At 41.0% G+C, this 27,682-nt stretch overlaps 1 long non-coding RNA gene across 1 annotated transcript in view; it reads right to left on the bottom strand.

Moving 5' to 3' along the window:
• Nucleotides 1-678: 678 nt before the first annotated feature.
• LOC138807339 (uncharacterized) overlaps nt 679-27,682 on the bottom strand; it is a 32,467-nt gene continuing 5,463 nt past the window's right edge. The window contains exons 2-3 of the long non-coding RNA XR_011366124.1: nt 25,910-26,029; nt 679-959 (exon numbers count right to left, since the gene is read on the bottom strand). This is a non-coding gene — a long non-coding RNA (uncharacterized lncRNA). The remainder of the gene's footprint in view (nt 960-25,909; nt 26,030-27,682) is intronic.

Genomic DNA, 27,682 nt, shown 5'->3' on the forward strand with positions numbered 1-27,682 from the left:
CCTTCCCATACTCTCCCCCCCCCCAATGTTCCCCTTAACACCTACCGAAGTTGTTAAGTTCGTTTTTTGACATAACAACTTGTACATCTCATTGTTGCAATGGGTCCACCTGCATGCATAGCTAAACAATTTGTTTTTACCCTTCCCCTCCACAAATTATACCAACATCAAATACAGTGAAAGCATAGGTTATAGTATGGGGGACTGACATACAAAACAACAAAGAAATCATCTTATAAATATGTTAGAAACATTTGCATGAAAGAAAAAAAACATTTGAATAGTTATCTTGGGGTTCATTTCTGTAACATCAACTTATCTGAACTTTTCTGCTTGACTCAGTCATATACTAGATATTGCAAATAAGGGAAACCATGGGACCTATGTTTCTTTGGGCCTGGCTTACTTCACATAATATAATTTTTTCCATATCTTTCCATTTCCTAACAAATGGGGTAATATCATTCATTCTGATGGAGGCATAGAATTCCATTATGGATATATAACACATTTTCTAGATCCATTCATCTACTGAGGTGCATCTAGGTTGGTTTCATACCTTAGCTGTGGTAAATAATGCTGCAATAAACACAGTCATGCTGGTAGCTTTATTGTGGTCTTGTTTGTGATCATTTGGGTAAATGCCCAAAAGAGGGATTGCTGGATCATAGGGGAGCTCTATGTGGAGTCTTCTGAGGAACCTCAATACTACTTTCCAAAGTGGTTGACCAAGTTTACACTCCCACCCACAATGGAGTATGGTTCCCTTCTGTCCACATCCCCTTCAGCATCTGTTGTTATTAGAGTTCTTGATTATAGCCATTCTAACTGGGGTGAGGTGGTATCTCAATGTTGTTTTGATTTGCATTTCTTTTTTGGCTAGAGAGGTTGAATATTTCTTCATGTGTCTACTGGCCATCCTTCTTTCTTCTTCAGAGAAGTTTCTCTTTAAGTCTTTTCTGTATGCCAAAAATGAGAGAAATGTTGCTGAAATCAGGAAAACAATTACATTCAGAATAGCAACAAAAAATAAAATACCAAGGAATTAACTTAACCAAAGAAGTGAAGGACCTCTATGATGAAAACTTTAAAAACCTGAAAAAGGCATTCAAAACAGAACTTAGGAAGTGGCAAAAACTCCCATGCTTGTTCCTGGATTGGAAAAATCAACATTGTGAAAATGGCAATACTTCCCAAGGCTATCTACAAATTCAGTGCAATACCTGTCAATATTCCAACCTCATTCTTCAAGGAAATAGAAGAAGCGATCCAAAAATTCATATGTTACAATAAAAGACCCTGAATAGCAAAAACAATCCTTAACAGAAAGAACAGTGCTGGAGGAATATCAATACCAAATATCAAACTCGAACAATGGAATAGAATTGAAAACCTAAAAATGAACCTAAAGACCTATAGCTATCTAATCTTCAATAAGGGAGCTAAAAAAAAAATAGAATAGAAGAAAGACAGCCTCATCAGTAAATTGTGCTTGCAAAATTGGTTAACTACTTTTAGAAAACTAAAGCTAGATCCTTATATATCACCCTGCACCAGAATCAACTCCAAATGGATCAATGTCAAAGCAGATACTCTGAAAACATTACAGAATGGAATTGGAGAAACCCTAGGTCTCCTTGGCACAGGCTGAAATTTTCTTAATAGAGACCCAGAAACACAACAAATCAAAGAAAGGTTGGACAAATGGGATTGTTTCATATGTAAAACATACCTGGAACTTAAAAAACTAAACCCCCCAAAAACAAATCTTCAAAGAAACAAGATCTCCATCTTGATGGAAATCTAGCTAGCTGTCCGGCTGAGCAGCTAGCTTCAACTCAGGCCTTGGAAGAAAACAAAAGAGTCATTTAGCAAATCACAGGAACCTGACCTGACCTGCCATAATCAGCTCCACCTAGGGGAAAGTAACCAAGCCCAGGCAGTAGAAGCTCCTCCCCCTCAGGAGTCGCTTTCTTCACTGTGTAAACAGAGCCAGAGGCTGCCCCTCCCTACAGCATATTAGACAATTAAAGGAAATTCAGTAAACATAAACCCTGACAATGGCTCCAGGCTGGACTCTGTGAGTGTCTCAGAAGCTAGGCCCCCAAGGAAAACCTATAGATTGCTGAAAGGCCTCAACTCTACCCAGAACCAAGCCTAATCACAGCATCTCCCAATTAGAGGAGAGAGCCATCTTCCTGTTTTGTGATACTCAAAGCAGATCTCCCTCCCACTGAACTAGCCTGGGAGGAGGATTACAAAATCCTGGGTAAAGCAGAGCATTTTTCTGCCTGCTCAGACAAACTGACTTAAGAAACCAATCAAAGCACGTGAAAACCAAACACCATAGCAGACCAGAGACTCAACCAAGAGAGTTGATACAGACAAAAGTGAGAAACAGGATCTTCCCCTCCACCTCCCCCGATAAAAAAACAAATCAAAGAACTATTTTTTACCTATTTTTTATTTTTAATTTTTTAAAAATTGTTTTCTATTAATCTTTTATTTTTCCTCTTAAAATTTTTATTTAGGTGTATATGTATGTGTGCTGTTTTTGTCTCTACTGACCTTTCAGTTCTTTTTTTTCTTTCTCATTTTCTTCATTTTTCTTCTCTTTTGTCCTTTTGTGCGCGACTTAATTGCTGTTCTGCTCATCCTCAGATATATCCGTCCTCAATTATTACACCTTATCTACCATACTGTACACACTTAATACAGAAATTTATTACTCAATTCAAATACTCTCAGGCTTAAATTCCTTAGTAGCAGTATTATATCTTTATGCCTATATAATTTTTTAAGAATGAGATGTACAAGTCATTATGTGGAAAAAGGAACTTTAGAATTTTGGTGGGTGGAAGGTTTGGGTGGGGGGGTGGGAGGAGGATGGGAAGGGATGGGAATGGGAAACAAAGGAGGAGGCTACAATGCTTGATAAGAAATGTACTCATTATCTTGCCCATGTAATTGTAACCCCTCTGTACAGTATTTTCACAATAAAAAAAATAAAAAAAAGAATTTTTATTTTTTAGTTTTTCAAGTGTCCTTTTAATCCCACTCCTCCTCTCATCCTATCCTCATTCTCTCAATTTCACCTTTAAAATTAGATAATCTTCAAGTTTCAATTTTTAAATTAATTTTTTGTTTTTCCATTTTTTCTCGTCTCTTTTTTTTCTCTCTCCTATCATTCGGTCCAGCATATTTCACTCTTTGAGATTTGGACTTGGTTAATTTCACTCTCTTTGGCATTTCCCGATCGATTTAATCCTAATTTTCACCATATTTCTCCCTAAACATAATAATTTCTGGTTTGCCAAATTTTCCTTGCTGCTCTTAGCCCATTAATCCATAGTTGTTTGATGTTGAACAGATTTTATCTGTTAAACTAGATTGTATCTGCAGCCTTTTCCCTGTGCAACTATAGGACTCTGGTTGATGCTTGCCTTAAAATAGTTTTCTAGCACAAAGTTGGTGTTACTTTCATACCAAATGGGCAGAAAAATCCAGAAAAATGGCAAATCCAGGTATCTCCACTCCCACTCATGGTAATCAGGTGACAGAACAAATAATGAATAATCCAGAGGAGAGTTCCCAAAAAGCTGTACAAACAATACTGGTAAAAATGGTGAATGTAAAGATCAAAAACCTTGAAAGACTGAGTGTGAGCCTAATAGGGAGAGAGAGGATGCAAACCAAAGATCAAAACAGCAATCTCTTAAGTGTGAGGAAGCTACTCAATGAGTGATTCAGGAATTGCATGAGCAGGTTGAGAACACTCAAAGAGAAATAAATGAATTGTGTAAGCAGGCTGAGAACAGTCAAAGTGATAGATAAGGATTGCGTGAGCAGGCTGAGAACAGTCAAAAAGAACTATAGGAATTGCTTGAACATGAGGAAGCTAATCAAAGAGTAATACAGGAATTGCGAGAGCGGGATGAGAATAGCCAAAGATCGATAGAGGAATTCATGTAATACATAAGCAGACAACTGAAAAAATTCAGGGAGACCACAAAAAGAATGATTAATGGAACCACACAGAAGGAATAAAAGTCCAAGGAAACCATAAACAATCAACTAAGTGATTTGAGAATAAACACGGAACACCAAATAAAGAAGTAAAAAAATTATACAAGATCTAAAAAAAGCTCCAACAAAGAATTGGAAGCCATCAAAACTAAAGCCATTTCCTCTTAACTCTGGAACAAAACAAGGATGTCTACTCTCTCCACTTCTCTTCAATGAAGTATTAGAATGTCTAGCTACAACAATAAGACAAGATGCAAACATAAAGAGTATCCAAATAGAGAAAGAAGAAGTAAAACTCTCCCTCTTTGCAGATGACATGATCTTGTATTTAAAAAATCCCATAGACTCCACTCCCAAATTACTCAAGCTGATTCAAAATTTGGCAAAGTAGCAGAGTGTAAAATTGACCTCCAAAAATCAATGGCTTTTCTGTATGCCAACAATGAGAAAAGTGGGGCTGAAATTAGGAAAGCACCTCCATTTGTAATAGCCCCACAAAAAATAAAATACCTAGTAATTAACTTAACTAAAGAAGTGAAGGACCTCTATGATGAAAACTTTAAAAGCTTGAAAAAGGATATCAAACCTGAACTAAGAAAATGGCAAAAACTCCTATGCTCCTGGATTAGAAAGATCAACATAGTGAAAATGGAAATACTTCCCAAGGCTATCTACAAATTCAATGCGATACCTATCAAAATTCCAAACTCATTCTTCAAGGAAATAGTAGAGACAATCCAAAAATTCATATGGAACAGTAAAAGACCCCGAATAGCAAAAATGCTCCTCAACGGAAAGAATACTGCTGGAGGAATATCAATACCAAATTTCAAACTCTACTATAAAGCCATAGAAACCAAAATAGCTTGGTACTGGCACAAGAACAGACCTCGGGACCAATGGAATAGAATTGAAAACCCAGAAATGAACCTACAGACATATAGCCATCTAATCTTCGATAAGGGAGCTCAAAAAATAGAATGGAAGAAAGACAGCCTGTTCAGTAAATGGTTCTGGCAAAATTGGTTAATTACTTGTAGAAAACTAAAGCTAGATCCTTATATATCACCCTGCACCAAAATCAACTCCAAAATGGATCAAAGACCCCAGAGTCAAAGCAGACACTCTGAGAACATTACAGGATGGAATAGGAGAAACCCTAGGTCTTGTTGGCACAGGCTGAAATTTTCTTAATAAAGACACGGAAACACGACAAATCAAAGAAAGGTTGGACAAATGGGATTGCTTGAAGTTGCAGAGTTTCTGCATGGCAAATGACATAGCTAGAAGATCAATAGAAAGCCCACGTAGAAAATCTTCACTAGCCATAAAACGGACTAGGGTCTCATATCTAAAATGTACTTGGAACTCATAATATTAAATTCCCCAACAGGAAATCCTCAAAGAAACAACTCCCCAATAAATAAGAGGTCTAAAGACTTAAAGAGTTCTTGTTTATAGCTATTCTAACTGGGGTGAGGTGGTATCTCAATGTTGTTTTGTTTTCCATTTCTTTTACAGCTAGGGAGGTTGAGCATTTCTTCATGTGTCTATTGGTCATCCTTCTTTCTTCTTCAGAGAAGTTTCTCTTCAAGTCTTTAGCCCACTTATTTACTGGGCAGTTGTTTCTTTGATGATTTGTTGTTGGGGGATTTAATTTTTTTAGTTGCATGTATATTTTATATATGAGACCCTTGTCCATTGTATGGCTAGTGAAGATCTTCTCCCTATCTGTGGGCTATCTATTGATCTTGCTAGCTATGTCCTTTGCTATGCAGAAGCTCTGCAACTTCATGCAATCCCATTTGTCCAACCTTTCTTTGATTTGTTGTTTCCGGGACTCAATTAAGAAAATTTCGGATGTGGTTCCGGGAAGATGGCGGAGGAGAAGCTGGAATCTGAACAAGCATTCGCATAGAAAGCAGTTTTAGATTTCCAGTGAACAGTCCTAAGCCAGAGAATCACACCAAGTGTGCCATCACAGGACAGAGAGTTAGTCAAGAGAGGGGAAGCCAAGGAGACACATCTGAGCGCCTGCAGGGTCGCGGCGGTGACCACCACCGCAGGGTCATACCTGAGACACAGAGAGTCCGGGACGAAGGAGCCAGACGCAGCGGACGAGCAGATTCTACTCAACACCAACAAGACCGACAAGGAGCGGACATCTTCATCCTGCAGTTTGCAGACCAGAGACGACCCAGGATCCAAGACTCGGCGTGAGTACAAGCCGGACGTCCTCACTCCTTCTCAGGGAGCAGAGGAGGGAAGGCCACCCCTCTCCCCACAGCACCGGTGATCTCCATCTTGGATACCGACAAAGCTCGGAGGAGCTGCTAGCTCCATCTCAGGCCTTGGAACAAAACGAGTCATTTAGCAGGTCACAAGAACTTAACGGTGAAGTGACCTGCCAGACTCGGCTCCATCCAGGGAAAAGTCACCCAGCTCAGGCGCCAGCCATTGGAGTGGCTTGCCTCACTGTGTAACCAGAGCCAGAGGCTGCCCCTCCCTCTAGCAGCCACCACACTCAATTGAAAAACAGAAACCCTGAGAATGGCTCCAGACTGGGCGCTGTGAGCTTTATCACAAAATAGCCCCAGGGAAAAGCTATTGTTTATTGAAAGGCCTCACCTCTACCCAGAACCTAGCTTCATCACCGCATCCCCCTCTTTTGCGATTCTCAAAGCAGATCACCCTCCCAGAAAACTAACCTGGGAGGGGGATCTCAAAATCTTCGGTAAAGCAGAGCATTTTTCTGCCTCTTCCAACAAACCTACTTAAGAAACCAATCAAGCCACAGGACCTCAAGCTGACCAGAGACTCCAACAAGAGACTGGTTACAGACAAAAGGGAGATACAGGATTCTTCCCACCCCTCCTCCCCCCAAAAAATCAAAAGACTTTTTTTTCTTTTTTTTCTTCTTCTTCTTTTCTTTTTTTGTTTTTTTTTGTTTTTTGTTACCTTATATATATATATATATATATATATATATATATATATATATACATAAATTTTTTTCTCTTCTAAAACATTTATTAATCTTTAATTTTTGCCTCTTCTGAAAAAATAATTGTTTTCCAGTAACGTTTTTTTTTCTCCTCTTATAATTTTTATTTTAGGAATATGTGAATGAGCGTTTTCCTTTCTTTTCTTGTCTTCTTTCTTTCTTAATTATCTTTTTGTTTTTTGTCTAGCTCTACTGAACTTCTGATCTTTTCTTCTCCCCTTCCTATCCTTAAATTTTTCACATCTCCTCTATGTCCCTCCCTTTCTCTAAACATATTCACATTCCTTTCTAAATAGACGGTCTTTTAATCTCTATAATAACATTAACTTTTAGGTTTCTATTTTTTTTCTGGTCTCTTTTCATTCCTCTTTCCGTCTCTTCTTTTTCTCTCTCTCTCTACTTGCATCCTACCCAACCCATTTCCTGCATTATGATTAGGACATAGTTAACTCTCCCTGTGCCTCCCCACACCAATCTATTCCTATTTTTTACCCACATCTCTCCCTAATCCTAATAATTTCTGGCTTTCCAAATTTTTTACTGCGGTTCGAAGTCCTTTAACATATAGTTGTTTGATGTTGAATAGATCTATCTGTTGAACTAGATTGTATCTGTAGACTATTGACTGTACAAACGCAAACTTTGGTTGATGGTTGCATTCAGATAGTGTTCTAGCACAAAACTGGTGCTATCTTCATCTCAAATGGGCAGAGTAAGCCGGAAAACCACAAGAAAAATGGCAAATTCGGGCATCTAAATTCCCAATCTTGATAATCAGGGATTAGAACAGATAAAGAATAATCCAGAGGAGAGTTCCCAAATAGCTCTACAATCACTACTAGCAAACATGATAAATGAGAAGTTTGACAATGTACAAAGGACTCTGTATGAGCGTGATAGGGAGAGAGAGGAGGCATCCCAGAAGTTTATACAGGAATATCATAAGCGTGAGGAAGCTACTCAAAAACTGTTACAGGATTTGCGTGAACAACTTGAGAATACTCAAAGAGAAAGGGAGGAATGGCGTGAGCAGGCTGAGAACATTCAAAGAGAACTGCAGGCATCCCACGAACGGGAAGAAAGAGAACTGCAGGAATCCCACAGACGGGAGGAAGCTAATCAAAGAGTAATTCAGGAATTGAGAGACCAGGTAGGGAATACACAAAGATGAAGTCAGGGAGACCACAAAAGGAATGCTGAATGGAACCCAACAGAAGGAATGGGAGTCCAAAGAAACCATAACCAATCAACTAAGTGATTTGAGAACAAACACTGAACACCAAATTAAGGAAGTAAAGAAATTCATACAAGACCTAAAACAAAGCTTCAACAAAGAACTTGAAGCCATCAAAGCTGACAAATTAGAAGGAAAAGAGATAAAAAACAAAGTAGAGAGTCTTGACAACAGGTTAGACCATGCAGAAGATCGAATCTCAGGGATTGAAGACAGCCTAGATATTATAGAGAAAGAACATACAACCATCCAAGACAAGTCCAAGAAATATGAGAGGTCTATCCAACACCTGGAAGACACCATCAGAAGGCCCAGTCGAAGGACAATGGGTGTAGAGGAGCACCTAGAAACAGAAGTTAATGGTCTAGGAAATTTGTTTAACAGGATTCTAGCAGAGAACTTCCCAAACATACAAAAAGATAGGCCTATTCAGATACAAGAAGCTTTTAGAACCCCAAATAGACCAGACCAGAATAGGATATCCCACCATCACATTATAATCCACACAGGATCAACCCAGACCAAGGAAAAGATCCTTAAAACTGTCAGGGAGAAAAGGTTAATCACCTATAAAGGGAAACCAAGTAGAATTACCAAAGATTACTCAGCACAGACAATCAAAGCAAGAAGAGCCTGGAATGACGTATGCCATGCCCTAAAAACAACCAACTATCAACCAAGAATACTGTACCCAGCTAAACTCTCCTTCATAACTGAAGGCCAAATAAAAACCTTCCATAAAAGAAAAATTGAAACAATTCATCTCCACCAAACCAGCCCTGCAAAAGATTCTTAAAGATGTCCTACACATAGAAAACCAACAAGACTGCAACAAAGGCCAAGAAACTGCACCCAAACTGAGAATCCAAGAACCTTAGGAAGAACCCAGGTTTCGCAGCCCCCAAGAAGGTAGATAACATGGCAGGAACTCCCAAATACCTCTCAGTCCTATCTCTTAACGTTAACGGACTGAACTCTCCAATTAAGCGACATAGACTGTCTAGTTGGATTAAAAAACAAGACCCTTCTATCTGCTGCCTTCAGGAGTCACATCTTGCCCGTAAAAACAAACACATTTTCAATGTTAAAGGCTGGAACAAAATCTACCAAGCAAACGGCCCCCATAAACAGGCCGGAGTTGCAATCCTAATATCAGATAAAATAGACTTCAAATTAAAATTCGTGAGAAGAGATACAGAAGGTCGCTACATACTAATGAAAGGATCTCTCGTTCAGGAGGATATTACAATTCTAAATATCTATTCGCCAAACAAAGGAGCACCCAAATTTATCAAAGAAACACTACTTTCCCTCAAATCCCATATAGATCCAAAGGCATTAATTGTTGGGAATTTTAACACACCACTCTCCCCACTAGATAGATCAACTGGGCAAAAACTCAACAGAGAAAACGCAGATCTAAACAGCTTCATGGATCAACTAGACTTAACAGACATTTACCGAACATTTCACCCAGCAGCCTCAGAATACACGTTCTTCTCAGCAGCACATGGAAAGTTTTCTAAAATAGAAGATATTTTAGGCCACAAAGCAAACTTGTCTAAATTCAGAAACATTGAAGTTATACCTTGCATTCTCTCTGACCACAAGGGAATAAAATTAGGACTCAACACCAAAAGCCACCAAAGAAAGTCCGGTATCATATGGAGGCTGAACAACACAATGCTGAATCATGAGTGGGTCATGGAATAGATTAGAAAGGAAATTCAAATGTTCATGGTATTCAACAAAAATGAACACACAAATTAACAGCTCCTCTGGGACACAGCAAAGGCAGTACTCAGAGGCAAGTTTAGAGCTCTGAGCTCCTACATCAACAAATTGGAGAGATCTGAAACTAGCAATTTATTGACACATCTAAACCTCCTTGAAAAAGAGCAGCAAGATAAACCCCAATCCAGTAGACGGAAAGAAATAATCAAAATTAAATCAGAATTAAATGAACTAGAATCCAAAAAAAACTATAGAAAGAATCAACAAAACAAAGAGTTGGTTCTTTGAAAAAATTAAAAAAATTTACAGACCCTTAGCAAATCTTATCAGAAAAAGAAGAGAACACACCCAAATTAATAAACTCAGAGATGAGAATGGAAACATCACCACGGAAACAACCAAGATTCAGAACATTATAAGGGAATACTTCTCAAAACTTTATGCTAATAAGTTCGACAACTTCACAGAATTGGACCTCTTCCTAGCAATTATTGACATGCCAAAACTAAACCAAGATGAGTTAAACTATCTTACCAGGCTCATATCAAGCATTGAAATAGAAAAAGCAATAAGAGACCTCCCAGCTAAGAGAAGTCCAGGACCAGATGATTTTACAGTGGAATTTTACAAGGCCTTCAAAACAGAGCTCACACCAATTTTCCTCCAACTCTTCAATGAAATTGAAAGAGAAAGCTCACTACCGAACACATTCTATGAAGCCATCATAACCCTCATCCCAAAACCAGGCAGGGACTCATCAAAGAAAGAGAAGTATAGACCCATTTCTCTGATGAACATTGATGGAAAAATTCTCAACAAAATTTTGGCCAATCGACTTCAACAATTCATCCAAAAAATCATAAACCACGATCAAACAGGATTCATTCCAGGGATGCAAAGCTGGTTCAATATACGCAAATCAATTAATATTATTCATCACATCAACAGGAGCAGAAAAAGCATTGGACAAGGTCCAAGACCCCTTTATGATGAAGGTTTTGGAAAAATTAGGATTCCATGGAACATTCCTCAATACAAGAAAGGCTGCATATGACAAACCTACAGCCAGCATTATACTCAATGGTGAAAAACTAAAGCCATTTCCTCTTAACTCAGGAACAAGACAAGGATGCCCACTCTCTCCACTTCTCTTCAATCTAGTATTAGAATGCCTAGCTACAGCAATAAGACAAGATGCAGACATAAAGGGGATCCAAATAAGGAAAGAAGAAATAAAACTCTCCATCTTTGCAGATGACATGATCTTGTATTTAAAGAATCCCATAGACTCCACTCCCAAATTACTCAAGCTGATTCAAAACTTTGGCAAAGTAGCAGGTTATAAAATTAACCCCCCAAAATCAATGGCTTTTCTGTATGCCCACAATGAGAAAAATGTGGCTGAAATTAGGAAAGCAACTCCATTTGTAATAGCCCCACAAAAAATTAAATACCTTGGAATTAACTTAACTAAAGAAGTGAAGGACCTCTACGATGAAAACTTTAAAATCTTGAAAAAGGAAATCAACACAGAACTTAAAAAATGACAAAACCTCCCATGCTCCTTGATTGACAAGATTAACTTCGTGAAAATGGCAATACTTCCCAAGGGTATCTACAAATTCAACACGATACCTATCAATATTCCACCCTCATTCTTCAAGGAAATAGAAGAGGCAATCCAAAAATTCATATGGAACAATAAAAGACCCCGAATAGCAAAAACGCTCCTCAACGGAAAGAACACTGCTGGAGGAATATCAATACCAAATTTCAAACTGTACTATAAAGCCATAGTAATCAAAACAGCTTGGTATTGGCATAAGAACAGACCTCAGGACCAATGGAATAGAATTGAAAACCCAGAAATGAACCTACAGACCTATAGCCATCTAATCTTCAATAAGGAAGCTAAAACAATAGAATGGAAGAAAGACAGCCTCTTCAGTAAATGGTGCTGGCAAAATTGGTTAACTACATGTAGAAAACTAAAGCTAGATCCTTATATATCACCCTGCACCAGAATCAACTCCAAATGGATCAAAGACCTTGAACTCAAAGCAGACACTCTGAAAACATTACAGAATGGAATAGGAGAAACCCTAAGTCTCCTTGGCTCAGGTCGAAATTTTCTGAATAGAGACCCGGAAGCACAACCAATCAAAGAAAGGTTGGACAAATGGGATTGCATAAGGTTGCAGAGCTTCTGCAGGGCAAATGACATAGCTAGCAAGATCAAGAGAAAGCCCACCGATTGGGAGAAGATCTTTACTAGCCATACAACGGACAAGGGTCTCATATCTAAAATATACTTGGAACTCAAAAAATTAAACCACCCAACAACAAATCCTCAAAGAAACAACTGCCCAATAAATAAGTGGGCGAAAGACTTAAAGAGAAGCTTCTCTGAAGAAGAAAGAAGGATGGCCAATAGACACATGATGAAATGTTCAACATCCCTAGCCATAAAAGAAATGCAAATCAAAACAACATTGAGATATAACCTCACTCCAGTTAGAACAGCAAAAATCAAGAACTCTAACAACAACAGATGCTGGAGGGGATGTGGACAGAAGGGAACCTTACTTCATTGTTGGTGGGAATGTAAACTTGTTCAACCACTTTGGAAAGCAGTATGGAGGTTCCTCAAAAGACTTCACATAGATATCCCCTATGATCCAGCAATCCCACTTTTGGGCATTTACCCAAATGTATACAAACAAGACTACACTAAAGCTACCAGCATACCTATGTTTATTGCAGCATTATTTACCATAGCTAAGATATGGAACCAACCCAGATGCCCCTCAGTAGATGAGTGGATCAAGAAAATGTGGTATATATACACAATGGAATTCTATTCCTCCATGAGAAAGAATGACATTTCCCCATTTGTTAGGAAATGGAAAGGTTTGGAAAAAATTATATTAAGTGAAGTAAGCCAGGCCCAAAAAACCTAGGTCCCATGGTTTCCCTTATTTGCAATATCTAGTATAGGTATGAGTCAGCGGAAAATGTCAGATAATGTGATGTTAGGAAAATGAACCCTTAAATACGTATTTTAATGTTTTCGTTTCTTTCATGCATGTGTTTCTAACGCATTTATAAGATTATTTCTTTGTTGCTTTGTATGTCCCTCCCCCACAGTGTAACCCCCGCTTTCACTATATTTGATGTCAGTATAACATGTGGAGGAGATGGGGACAAATAAGTCGTTTAAGGATTCAGGTGGACCTGTTGCAACAATGAGTACAAAATGTCATGTCAAAACCAGGTTTACAATGTCAGTGTGGGGGGGGGAGGGGGTATAATTGTGTGGGGGGAGGGGGGAGGCTGGGAAGGGAGGTGAAGGGTAAACAAAGGAGGAGGCTGCAATGCTTGGTAAGAAATGTATGCATTATCCTGCCCATGTAATTGTAACCCCTGTGTACAGTATGTTCACAAATAAAATAAAATAAATTTTTAAAAAAAAAAGAGAAAATTTCGGCCTGAGCCAAGGAGACCTATGGTTTCTCCTTTTCCATCCTGTAATGTTTTCAGAGTGTCTGCTTTGACTCCGAGGTCTTTGATCCATTTGGAGTTGATTCTAGTACAGGGTGATATATAAGGATCTAGCTTTAGTTTTCTACATGTAGTTTACCAATTTTGCCAACACCATTTACTGAACAGGCTGTCTTTCTTCCATTCTATTATTTTAGCTCCCTTATCGAAGTCTACTTGGTTATAGGTCTGTAGGTTCATTTCTTTCTTTCTTTAATTTAATTTTATTTGTGAATATACTGTACAGAGGGGTTACAATTACATGGTCAAAGTAATGCGTACATTTCTTACCAAGCATTGCAGCCTCCTCCTTTGTTTACCCTTCACCTCCCTTCCCAGCCTCCTCCCTCCCTCCAATCCTTCCCTCCCCCCCCTGCTCCCCCCCACCATCATTGTAAAGCTCCTTTTTGACATGACAATTTGTACTCTTCATTGTTGCAACAGGTCCACCTGAATCCTTAAATGACTGTTTTTCCCCATCTCCTCCATAAGTTATACTGACATCAAATATATTGAAAGCAGGGGTTATACTGTGGTGGAGGGACATACAAAGCAACAAAGAAATAAACTTATAAATGCGTTAGAAACACATGCATGAAAGAAAAAAAACATTAAAATACCTAAGGATTCATTTTCCTAACATCACATTATCTGACTTTCCGCTTGACTCATACATATGCTAGATATTGCAAATAAGGGAAACCATGGGACCTGTGTTTCTTTGTGCCTGGCTTACTTCACTTAATGTAATTTTTTCCAAGTTTTTCCATTTCCTAACAAATGGGGCAATGTCATTCTTTCTGATGGAGGCATAGAATTCCATTGTGTATATATACCACATTTTCTTGATCCATTCTTCTACTGAGGGGCATCTGGGTTGGTTCCAGATCTTAGCTATGGTAAATAATGCTGCAATAAACATAGTTGTGCTGGTAGCTTTAGTGTGGTCTTGTTTGTAAACATTTGCGTAAATGCCCAAAAGTGGGATTGCTGGGTCTTGTAATTTTCTAAATAAAAAATAATATGAGATTTGGGAGCCAGTGGCTGCTGCCTCTAATCCTCGCTACTTAGGAGGCTGATTTCTGAGGATTGCAGTTGGAAGCTAGTCTGGACAAAGAAGTATGTGAGACTCTTGAGATTCTTATTTCCAATTAACCGTTAAAAAACCAGAGGTGGAGTTGCAGTTCAAGGGGTAGAACTCTAGCTTTGAGTAAAAAGCTCAGGAACAAAGCACAATCGCTGAGTTCTAGGCTCAGGATGGAACAAAAAAAGATAATATTATCTGCAAAAAAGATAATTACACTCCTTCCTATCAACACAGATATTGACATTTCTATTGTCAAATTGATTTTCCTTGCAAATCTAGTTCCTACAACTTACAAGTGGTGACAGTAAATATGGTACCCTTGTTGCTGATTTTAGGAGAAAAGTATATGTGGTTTCACCATTAAGTAGGACACACACACACACACACACATACACACACACACACACACACACACACACACACACACACACACACACACTAGCCTAAATGTGAAAAAAAACAAGAATGATAAATGATTGGTGAGTTGAGAGATAACAAGGAATGTAAATTTGGAGGCAAATGAAATTGATATCTGTGATGGTTAATCTTGAGGATGAGCTTCAATGGGATTGATTTGATTTGGTTTAGATGCGCCCAGCTAATAATTAAAGCATAACTCTGGGTGTGTTTGGTGGGTTTCCATAACAGATTAACCAAAGCAGATATCCCTCCTGCACATGGGTGGCACCATCCGGTATGCTGGCTTTCCATACTGAGTTAATGAAGAGAAAAGAGAATCTTCCCAACGAAGCACTCCCTTTCCCTCTCTTACCCCTCCCCATGCTCCATGTCCTCCATGTTCTTCTCTGCCATTAATCCCTGAAATCTATGACACTGAGCAAAATAACTTCCTAGGATATTTCTGTCAAATATTTTGTCATAGCAAGAAAAAAATACATGGCTAACACACAACCGAATCTTCCATTGTACTCCTTGTTTTATTGATTGACTGATTGATTTAGCCATACCTGGAACTGGAACTCATTGGTTGAGCACTGTCCCTGAGCCAAATTGTGCTCAATCAAGGGTAGTGTTCTACCCCTTGAGCAACAATGCCATTTCCAGCTTTTTTTGAGTACTTTATTAGACTTGAGTGTCTCAGAGACTTCTCTGCCCAGGCTGGGTTGAACCACCATCCACAGATCTTAGCCTTCTAAGTAGCTAGGATTACAGGCTTGAGCTGCTGGTGCCTGGCCACATTCTACCGTTTCTTCTTCCTTCTTCTTGATTCTTCCTCCTGTCCCCTCCCAAACTTCCTCCTCCACACCATGCTAAATAAGTATAGGCTTTACTATTGAGCTGGACACCCAGCCATAGGCTGCCATCTTTACTCAATGAAATAAACAGCTGACATCAATGGGTTGCTGAGTATATGCTAGGCACCAACCCACCTTTTTCTTTGTGAACTTGGTAATAAACCTATGAGATAGGTAATCATTATCTTAGTCTTACAGACCAGGCTACTGGAACAAAACCAATGATTTGCCAGGGCCAAAAACACAAACCTTTAATCCCGGCCCAACAAACCTCTCAATCCAACTTCAGTAGTGAAGATGAGACTCAAACCCAGGCACTCTCTTCATTAGACAGAGCCTGTACTTAATCACACCTGTGGGTGTTTTTGATTCCTTGCTACAATAATGTGAGGGTAGGGGATAACAAAGGCAACACATTAATGGAGTATTATTTGAGGGTGAGATTTGCCATTGGAAAGACCAGGATAAAAGACCCAGCTCCAGCATTTACTAACGTTTGACATCATAGACAAGTCATTTTAATTTGTTTGCCTCTGTTTCTATATCTGGAAAATGGAGATAATCAGAATGCCTTCCTTCATAAAGGAGCAGGTTCCCAGCAAGGTGTAATTGACTCACACCTGAAATCCTAACTACTAAAGAGATTGAGATCAGAGGATCAGGGTTCATGGCCAGTCTGAGCAGTGAAGTCTGTGATACTTTATTTCCAATTAATCACCAGAAAACCAAAAGTAGTGTAGTAATGAAAACTGGTAGAATGCTAGCCTTAAATAGAAGAACTCAGGTACAGAGCCTGGGACCCAAGTGCAAGCCTGACAACCAAAACCAACAACAACAAAAGAGCAAGTTCCAATCATTTCTTTAAGATAGTATAATAAGCTTTAAATCTGATTATTGAAGTTCAAATCCAGCCCAGGCAGCTAAATCTGAGAGTTTTATCTCCAATTAACTTAAAAAGAGCCAGAAGTACAGATGTGGCTCAAATGATAGAGGGCCAATTACAGGTAGCCACCCACTGCCTTTGCTCCAACCTGTCATAAGCCCAGCACAAGTGGCTCAACAGCAGATATTTGTTGGTGGGAAACTGAAGGAGTGAACACTATAAGGGCCCTCGCCTCCTGCTATCTTTTCTTGTCCAGGCCCTCCCTGGCTGTATTGTTATCTATTCTCTCATCCTGGGAAAATAACCATAGCATAAAATGTGTCATCTCAACCAGTTACAATTGTACACTTCAGTGGCTTTAAGTACATTCAAATTTTTATGCACCCTCTCTGATACCAACTTCTAGAACTTTCTCAGAATCCAACCTGAAATTAAGCACTTATTAAAGAGCACCTTCCATCCATCCCTTTCCACAGTCTCAGGAAACCCACCATTCTACTTCCTGTCTCACAATTTGACTGTGGCAGATCTCCTGTGACAAGAGTCATGATATTCTAGTGATAGTGGTAGTAATGGTGTGTATGTGCATGTGCTTATATGTGTGCATGTGTGTGTGTGTTTGTGTGTTCATGCTCATGCACACACAGTTTTATTGCTTGTACTAGGTCCTGGGCACCATCCGTGGGGTTTTTTTGCTTAAGGCTAGCACTCTGCCACTGGTACCATAATTCCACATCAGTTTTTTGAGATAGTTAATTGGAGATGAGTCTCATAAAGCTTCAGTCCTCAGCTCTAAGCTTCCTGAATAGCTAGAATTACAGCCATGAGCGAACAACTCACGGCTAGAGATGGTGAATTTTAACACATTAATTCTGCTAGCATGTAGTGCCTCATGTTTTAGTCAAACATCAATGTAAATGTTGCTGTGAAAAGACTTTTGGAAGCAGGGGTTATACTGTGGGGAAGGGACATACAAAGCAACAAAGTAATCATCTTATAAAGCTGTTAGAAATAATCGCAAGGAAGAAAAAACATTTGAATCTTTATCTTGGGGTTCATTTCGCCTAACATCAATTTATCTGACCGTTTCTGCTTATGTCAGACATATACTATTTGTTGCATATAAGGGAACCCTTGGGACCTATGTTTCTTTGGGTCTGGCTTACTTCACTTAATATAATTTTTTCCAAGTCTTTCCATTTCCTAACAAATAAAAAACAAATTGTTTAAATAGGGATACAGGTGGACCCATTGCAACAATGAGATATAAAAGTCGTTATGGAGAAAAACAAACTTTACATCTTTGGAGGGAGGGGGGATTAAGGGTGGGTGGGTGGGAGATGGGAAGGGATGGTAAGGGGAAACAATGGAAGAGGCAACAATGTTTGATAAGAAATGTATTCATTACCTAGCCCAAGTAATTGTAACCCCTCTGTACAGTATTTTCGCAATAAAAAAGGAAAGAAATTAAAAAAATTTTTGGATGTGATTACCATTTTAATCACATGGGTAAATTTCAATAGATAAATTTAAATAATTTTAAACTTGGAGTAAAGAAGATTTATTATGGCCTGGGAATGTGGCTTAGTGTTAGAGTGCTAGCCTAGCATGCATGAATCTCTGGGTTTGATTCCTCAATACCGCATGAACAAAACCTAGAAGTTACTCTGTGGCTCAAGTGGTAGAGCACTGTCCTTGAGCAAAAGCAGCTCACTGACAGTTCGCAGGACCTGAGGTCAAGCCCCAGAACTGGCAAAAAACAAAATCATAACAAAACAAAGCAAAAAAAGATGATTACCCTTCCTAAATAGAATGGGCTTTGTCCAATGATTTGATGAATTTCAAAATTTGAGTATCCTCACTTAACTGCAGTATAGAAATTCTGAGTCTCCATCTACAGGCTGAATGATGGAAAAATTTTCTCTTGCTTGAGATATCAGTCCTGATATCCCCCAATCAACACATACACATATGTGTATACATACATGCATGTGTACATATGTGTGGACACATTTTATATATGTGTTTATAGATATACACACATATACATATACACACAAGTTTATAGTGGGGAGGCTTGAACTCAGGGTTTAGACACTTTCCCTTAGCTTATTCTGCTTGAGACTAGTACTTACCTCTTGAGCCACACACACCTTCAGGTCCAGGTTTTTGTTGGTGTGTGGGAGATAGTCTTGGGTGAAGGTTATGAGCCTTTTTTTTTGTTTTTAGTTTTTGGTGCCAGTACCAGAGCTTGAACTCAAGATCTGGGCACTGTCCCTTAGATATTTCACTCAAAACTAACACTCTATAACTTGGGCTACAGCTCCATTGCAGGCATTTTAGTGGTTAATCGGAGATCATGGCTGTAAACCATGATCCTCAGACCTCAGCCTCCTGAGTAACTAAGATTACAAGCATGAGATACCAGCACCTGCCTCAGAAAGTATTCTTATGTTTACTATTTGCATTTTGAGCTGTGTGGCTCTAGTCAGTGGCTTAATTTCTCTGAATACCATTTTCTGATATGTGAATGAAGTTTAAGAAAGAACATCAATAATAATAAATACTCCATGGGGTGGGTATGGACATTTGATGGGGTAAAAATAAAATAAATGAAACCTTCATGTCTCAATACAGGAGTTGTTAGTAATCAATATTTATTATTTGTCATTATTATTTGGCCTGACCTTGATTTGAGAAGCCTTATAAGGTGCAGGGCAGAGAAGAGAAGTCCCACTGCAGCCTCTTCCCTGCCCCATCTCACTGGCTTTCTTTGAGGTCACTAGAGGCCCCCAGCCTTGATAAATGTCCTAGCCCTATATGTTATGACTTGCTGGCAGATTTGAGTTTGACTTTAATCACTCGTGTTCTGGCTGTGATTTTGAGGAAAATGGCTAAATACTGTTGGTGCCAATGGGGAGATAGCAGCCCATTCTATACTCTGGTCATTGAAGACTCCCCAAAACAATAGAGGGAGGGAGGGAGAGAGAAGGAGAGGGCTGGCAGTATCTGTGCTGGACCAGGACTGTCAAATGGGATAGAGAGACCCACCCTAAAGCCATTGAGGGGGCTCCCTTTCTTTTCCTGGAGTGCTGGTGATGTAGGTAGTTTTTAGATGATAGAATAGAAGGATCAGAGTAGGCATGTCACTGAAAGGATCTGATTTCAAGGAATGGATACCCATGTCTTACTCTTCTTGCCATGAGAGGTCCTTGATGTCCTCGGGTTCCTAGTCTTTACAAATGAAGCAAAGGCTAGATCTTCAGTCCCAAGGCCCAGGGAGGATTCAATAGGCCTGAACTCAAGCACAGCATGGACTCTGTAGGGGGAATCTGACTGTCAGCACCAGCCAAGGATTTGTGGTTAAAAAACTATGCCTGTAGGTTCCCGGATACCCAGAAGTTTCTATTTCACTCAACTCTTGAACTAGATCATTCCTTCCTTCCCTTTCTCCTTCTATCCCCTCCCTCTCTTTTTTGTCTTCTTTGGACTTGATCACAGGGCCCGTGTCTGAGCTTTTTCGCTCAAAGCTAACTCTCTACCACTTTGCGACACAGTTCCACTACTGGTTTGCTTTTACATATCTGACCAACTAATGCCATAATTCTTCTCTCCCTCTTTCCTTCTCCTCCTGCCCCTACTCCCTTTCTTTCTTTCTCTTTCTTTCATTTTGTGTTTGTCCTATGGTCTGAAAAGAGGGCTTGGGCACTGTTTCTGAGCTCTTCATTCAACGCTAAAATTCTACCACTTGGGCCACAGCCCCACTTCCAGATTCTTACAGTCTTTCCTGCCCAGGCTGGCTTTGAATAGCAATCCTCAGATCTCAGCCTCTTCACCAGCTAGAATTAAAGATGTGAGTCACCATCACCTGGCTTACTTTTTCTTTTCAAAAACTTTCATCACAGGCAGAGTAGTTAGTGCTGTAATGAAGCAACAGCCAGACTCTGTAATAAGGACATACAAGTCTCAACTGGCCTAGGGTCAAACATTATTAAAACCAATTCACACTGAGGAAACCAGGTAAGACAGATTTACCCAGAAGGGTGAAGAATCTATGCCTGATGCCAATAGTTACATCTAGACTCCTAGTTACTGAGGAGGCTGAGATCTGAGAACCATGCATGATTCAAAGTCAGCCTGGGCAGAAAAGTCTGTGAGAGTCATCTCCAATGAAGAACTAAAGACCAAGAAGTGGAGCTTTGGCTCAAGTGGTACAGTGTGCCAACCTTGAGAATAAAAGCTAAGGGACAGAACCCAGACTCGAAGTTCAAACCCTAGGATTGGTGCACACACACACACACACACACACACACACACACACACACATACACACACACACACACACACACACACACACACACACACCACAGAATGCCTGTAACCTGTTTGTCTCTTGGTCCACAGGTTTATTCCCAAAAAAGTACTGGGACAGGGGCATGGATTTGAGGTCTGAGTCCACTGACACACCAGGAATTTTCCTCCTCTGTAATATGGAAATAAGCATACCTGACTTATATGGTTGTTGGGAGCATTAGATGAGCTAACAAAAAGGAGCGTATGTGTGTTTGAGTGTGTGTGTATGTGTGTGTATTTGTTTGTGTGTGTGTGTGTGTGTGTGTGTGTGTGTGTGTGTGTGTGTGTGTGTGTGTGTGTGTGTGTGTGTGTGCCATTCCTAGGGCTGTCCCTGAGCTTTTTTGCTCAAGGCTAGCACTCTACCACTTGGGACACTGGTCCACTTCAAGTTTTTTTGATGTTTAATTGGAGATAAAAGTGTCATGGACTTTTCTACCCAGTGCTGGCATTGAACCACAACCATATATTGCTAGCCTCCTGAGTAGTTAGGATTACACATGTGAACCACTGGCTTCAACTATAATGAGGTTTTAATGAAGGGGAGCTGGTGATATTCTTCAGTTCCTATTTGATGGTGACCTCCCCTGAGATCCCTAACATGGAATCAAAAGATGGGGCTCTGCCTTCAAGGAACCAGGATGAGTCAAAAACAGCCAAGCAATGTTGCATTGACATACAGCCCGGTCTTATTTCTACTCACAACATGAGATTAAGGTGAGTCATTAGGAGCTTCTTTTCTTCCTGTGAGGGACACTGCTCAGACACACTTACAAGAGCACTGACAAAGAAAATGAACGTAGACTTCAAACTGATTGCAGCTTCTACATATATTGCAATCATGTGATTGTACCTAGCCTTGAAATGAACAGAAATGTATAAGTCTATCATGTTGCATGTGCCGATGTTGTAGGTTGGCAGACATGTATGTCAGCAACTGCTCACAAGTGTTTTAGACCCATGGATGATGACTTGCTTTATCATTAAAAAAAGTTTTAAACTGGTAGTGCAGAGTAGGACGTGAATTCAGGGGCTGGGCCCTGTCCCTTTGCTATTTTTACTCAAGGCTAGTGCTTTACCACTTGAGCCACAGCTCCATTTACCTGCTCAGGCTGGCTTTGAACCGCAATCCCCACCTCTTAGCCTCCTGAGTAGCTAGTATTACAAGTGTCAGCCAACAGTGCCCAGCTGACACATAAATGTCTTTTGTTTAGTGACCTAGGAAGATGGCTCAGTGATAGAGTATTTGCTTCTCATGCATGAAGCCCTGGATTTGATTCCTCAACACCACATGAACAGACAAAGATAGAAATGGTGCTGTGGCACAAGTGGTGGAGCATTGCCTTGAGCTTAAAGAGCTGAAGGACAGTGCCAGAGTTCAATCCCCATCACTAACAAAAAATATTTTGTTTACATATGGTGGAGTTCCTTTCAATGTATATACTATTTTAGATAAATATGAAGAAGCACTTAAGCACCTTACATTGTATAAAGATAAGCGTTATGTATTTCTGGGAAGAAAGTCATTAACTTACATTATGTAATGGTGTGTGTGAGGCACCAAACGGTCTCTACATCTTTGTCATTCTCCTGAAATTTGCCTTGGGTGCAGTGCAATGTTCAATGCTCAGACCATCTCAATAGACACATTTGGCATTTGTCAAAAATGACAAATCCCAGAGTGGTACTGGTGGCTCACAGTTATAATCCAATCATGAGGTTTGCAATGCGAGGATTGCGTTTAAAAGCCAGCCTGGGCAGGCAAATCTGAGTCTCTTACGATTAATTAACAATGAAAAACTTGAAAAACAAAAAATGGAAGAAGCCAAATCACCAGTGGCTCACGCCTGTAATCCTAACTACTCAAGTGGGAGATCTAAGGACCACAGTTCAAAGCCAGACCAGGCAGGAAAGTCCATGAGACTCTTTTGTTATTGTTGTTGGGTCTGGTCCTGGGGCCTGAACTCTGGTTCTGAGCACTGTTCCTTATCTCTTCAGCTCAAGGCTATCTCTCTACCACTTGAGCCACATTGCCACTTCTGCCTTTTTTCTTTTTGCTTATGTGGTACTGAGGAATAGAATCCAGGGCCTCTTGCATGCAAGGCAAGCCCTCTACCACTGAGCCACTTTCCAAGCCCTCCATGAGACTCTTATCTCCAATAAATCACTAGAAAACCAGAAATGGCACTGTGGCTCAAGCAGTAAAGTGCTGTCTTTGAACTGAAGACCTCAGGGACAGCGCCGAAGCTCAGAGTTCAAGTCCCATGACCGACCAAAAACAAACAAACAAATAAAGGATCCCTTGTAGGAAAGTCTGTAAGACTCTTATCTCCAATGAATCACCAAAATGCCAGAAGTAGAGATGTGGATCAGGTGGTAGAGCACTGGTCATGAGTGATAAAAACTAAGAGACAGAACCCAGGCCCTGAGTTTAAGACTGAAGATCTGAAAACACACACACACACACACACACACACACACACACACACACACACACACACAGGAAGAAAAATTGCTATTTTAGTCCAAATGCACGTACAGATGTGCAGGTACATAAGTTTCAAAGAGGCAGAATCAAATATAATCACAGTTTGGAATACCAAAAAATACCATGTCCCATCAGTTCCTGGCAGAGAAGGAAGGCATGTGGCATTCCACCCTCAGGTAACTGCTCTTGGGGACATTCTGGGAAATCCCTCCACAGGAACACGTCTGGACTACTGGAGAGTCAAAGGTGGCAAATTCCTCAAGAACCAGAAATTCACATTTCACTCCCTCCAAGGGGCCTACAGCTCCAAGAGGGTCTTTGCACTCACTCCCCAATCAACAATACCTAAAATACAGATAGGATGGGGAAGAGTGAATAGGGAGAATTAGTGGGGAGGCCTAGCGTCCCTGTGCAAGTGGTTAAATGGGAAAAGGACTGACCTGAGTAGAGACACAGGATATGCAGGTGGAAGTTAGGGAGGGGAGCAAAGATGATGAGGGCATCAGTCCTACAGGATACAGACATGTGCAGACAGGGTACACTCCAGAAAGAGAATGCTGGAGGAGGTCAGGGGACAGGAGAGGGCAATAGAAAGAACTGATTGTAAAGTATGGTAAGTAGAAATAAGACTTCCATACTGGGGCACCAAGGGCCCTGGGTTCTATTTCTGACTCTACTGAGTGGACAAATCCCTATCCTCGCAGCCTCAATTTACCCCACCTGGGAGAAAAGTAGGAAGAAGCACAGACTGTTTTGGTGCTGCCACTGAGGTCACAGAGGAGGAGAAAGGAGAAGCTGCAGGTTTGAAGTAAACCCAGACAGGGGTGGGAGACTGGGGAGCAGCATTCTCTCAGCACCATACTGAGGCACTCAGTTATCTGCCTCCAAACCCCTCGGGGTGCCATCAGGCTGCCGATTATGGTGCAGAGCCCCAGCCCCACGTTGAGCAGGAAGCATAGGGCTGCCAGTAATAGAGTCACTGCCTGCAGAAGTGACACCTTCTGCTTCTGCACAGCCAGTCAGCCCCACCTGCCCTGTAACCTTGCTCCAAGCCTAGGCATGTCCACATGGTGGCAACAGTAACAACTCAGCAAAAGAGTGTGGCCCAGGCACCAGGCCACTCCACAGCCCACCTTCACTTCTTCTGTTTACAGGCTAGCAACCCAGATGCTACCACTTAGTCACCACCTCAGGGGGGAGTCGCAGCCACCAACCCACAAGTTGGGGACTATGGAGTCCTCACAGTCAAGATCCCCACTTCCACACTTGTTAGACAACGAATATATCTGTTACCTTGGCCTTCTGGAGAGTTCCAGTCTATCTAGGTGTGATGTGTGGGTCTGATATCAGATATATCCCTCCTCAACTGAAATGGTGCATCTTGCTCCTCCATGGCTCCCCCCCTTGCCAAGTGAGGTGAGAAAGAGCCAGAATTGGATTGTTGGGCTATAAGCCGTACGTGCTTGGTGCTAGTGAGCAGGGTGCGTTTTGGTGGTTCAAGTGTACCCCAGGGATCTATCCCTCTTCACAGCCTCCTCTGCGTCTGTGAGCTATCCTTGAGGAGTCGAGCTTCTCAGGCTTTGCAGATACTGCTGGAGCCCTGCCATTGCCCTGCCTCCAAGGTCTCAGACTCCCCACTGCTGTTGGCCAAGGCCTGAGGACACCAAGACCCCAGGATTTCAGTGTCCGCAGCCATGAAATGGGGTCCATGCTGTGATCAGTGTGTACTGTTCCACTAATGGGCCACAGATGTTGGGTGTGCATGCACATATATAAACCAGAGAGCATTGCCTGCTGCCTGTGACATCTGTCTGCCATTTCTACCAAAGTGTTAGGGAGGCAACATGAGACTGTCCTCTGGCCTCTTCCTCATGAAGGTACAGTCCCATGCATGTCCTCTGGACACTAAGTGCACGCCGATCCCTTCCAGAAACCTCCAGTTTAGTGTTTGTCTCTATCCAACCCCATTAGGCAACCATCAGCCAGCACCAATGTGGGCTAGACCCTGTGCCAGGCTCCAGGAGGATGTGCAGGAAGCCCCAAGCCCTAAGAGTTCAAATGACTGAGGGCTGAAACACTAAACAAACATGGACCCACCCAAGACAGGCTAATGTGGTGAGGGCTCTGAAGAAAGACTTTCTGCACCACAGAGAATCTGGTCCTCCTGATCCACTGCTCATCCCGAAACTGCTTATTCCCTGATGCCTTCCTGTCTGCCATGTTCCACATGTGCCCTCTTGATTCTCTTCTTTCCAGCCTGCCACTAATCCTGGTGATTTACAAGCCACAAACATAGATAACTCTCACCTCCCGTTTCTTTTGGTTCCAGGCTGAACAGTAAGGTCAGTATTTCTGACATCATAGCTTGAGTCAATATCTGTAACAAAACTTTGAAGGCTTGGGTCACCTTGGCTTGAATCCACATTCCTGGGGATGACACACAAGAATTAATCAAAATAGGCAGTTTTGGCTCAAACTTGTAATCCTAGCTACTCAGTGTGATATCTGATTTGCTATTCACTGGAAGAAAGTTTATTCTAGCCTCAATCCTTCCTGCGGTAGCTAATTTTCTCTCCTGAGCCCCTTTCCCTTGGTAAAGAAGGATATACGTGGGAACAAAAATGTAAATTCAGAAACATCTTTGCTAAAAGTAAACTTCTCTCTCTCCCTCAAGCTTCCCAGACTGGCAGCTTTGCAGTTTATCACAAATTTTGCTGAATGCCACTAACAATTATAATGCTTATCACCAGCTGTACTGAGTTCTTTATTACTCAGGAAGTTGTAATAAACATCAGAGGCATTGACTCGTGTGTCCCCATCTGAGCTTCTGTGTGGTGTGAGGGTGCATGCTGACATGCATTCTCTCTGGGAAAAGGATTCCCCTTCTTCAACATCAGGGCAAAGGTCCAATGTCCCAAGGCATGTTTGACTCAAGGCTATGATTTGCTTCTTTAACCTTGCTTGCTTGCTTTGGTAAACATCACCTATGTGAAAGCACTTCCTATAAAAATCCCCCCTGAACAACAAACAGGGCTGTTCTCTAGCTCTGTGAGCTGAGGACAGATGGAATATGGCTAAATAAAGAACTTCCAGCCAAATTGCCTGAGTGCTGTCATATCTTTCTGGGAAATTGGAATACTACAATTTAAATTGGAATACAACACAAGTGGCTAAAATCTGAAGACTAATCTCCATTTGAAGCCAGCCTTACAAGAAGGCCCATGACATGACACTTTTATCTCCAATAAACTACTCAGAAAAACAAGAAGTTCTGTGACTCAAATGATAGAGCACTAGCCCAAAGCATAAAGAGGCTCAGGAACAGCACCCAGGCCCTGAGTCCAGGTGCCAGTACTGGGAAAAACAAATACAACAACAACAACAACAACAAAAAACGGGTAATCAACTCTCCTGTCTTCCTTGTCCTTACTTCTCAGCCTAGTACTGTCTTTGTGTGTTCTGTCTCAGTGCTGTTGACCAAGAAGTCCTTTGCACACAGAAAGCCTGCTCTTTCTTACCTGCACTGGCCACATCATTCATTCTCTATTCTCCATTCGATGTTAAACTTTTTTTGGGGGGGGGGAAGGTCCGGTCGTGGGGCCTGAACTCTGGGCCTGGGAGCTGTCCCTCAGCTCTTCAGTTCAAGGCTAGCACTCTACCACTTGAGCCATAGCGCCACTTCCGGCTTTTTTCTTTTCTTTTTTTTTTTTAATATTTTATTTTATTTGAGAACATACTTACAGAGGGGTTACAATTACATGGGCAGGATAATGCATACATTTCTTACCAAGCATTGCAGCCTCCTCCTTTGTTTACCCTTCAACGGCTTTTTTCTTTTTGCTTATGTGGTGCTGAGCAATCGAACCCAGGGCCTCAGGCATGCAAGGCAAGCTCTCTACCACTGAGCCACTTTCCCAGCCCCTCTATGTTAAACTTACTTGTTCAAGGCTGATGTTCTATGTTGGGTCTTCGTCCGTCCCACGAAAGATGGATGGGGTCTGAGGAAAGGTAAGTGTGGCGCTCGCCCGTTCCCCAGCCCAGGAGACAATCAGACGCAGCGGGGAGCCAAATCCAGCAGGT

The sequence above is a fragment of the Dipodomys merriami genome, unplaced genomic scaffold, assembly GCF_024711535.1.
Source record: "Dipodomys merriami isolate MVZ:Mamm:240054 unplaced genomic scaffold, mDipMer1.0.p SCAF_101, whole genome shotgun sequence".
Lineage (NCBI taxonomy): Eukaryota > Metazoa > Chordata > Mammalia > Rodentia > Heteromyidae > Dipodomys > Dipodomys merriami.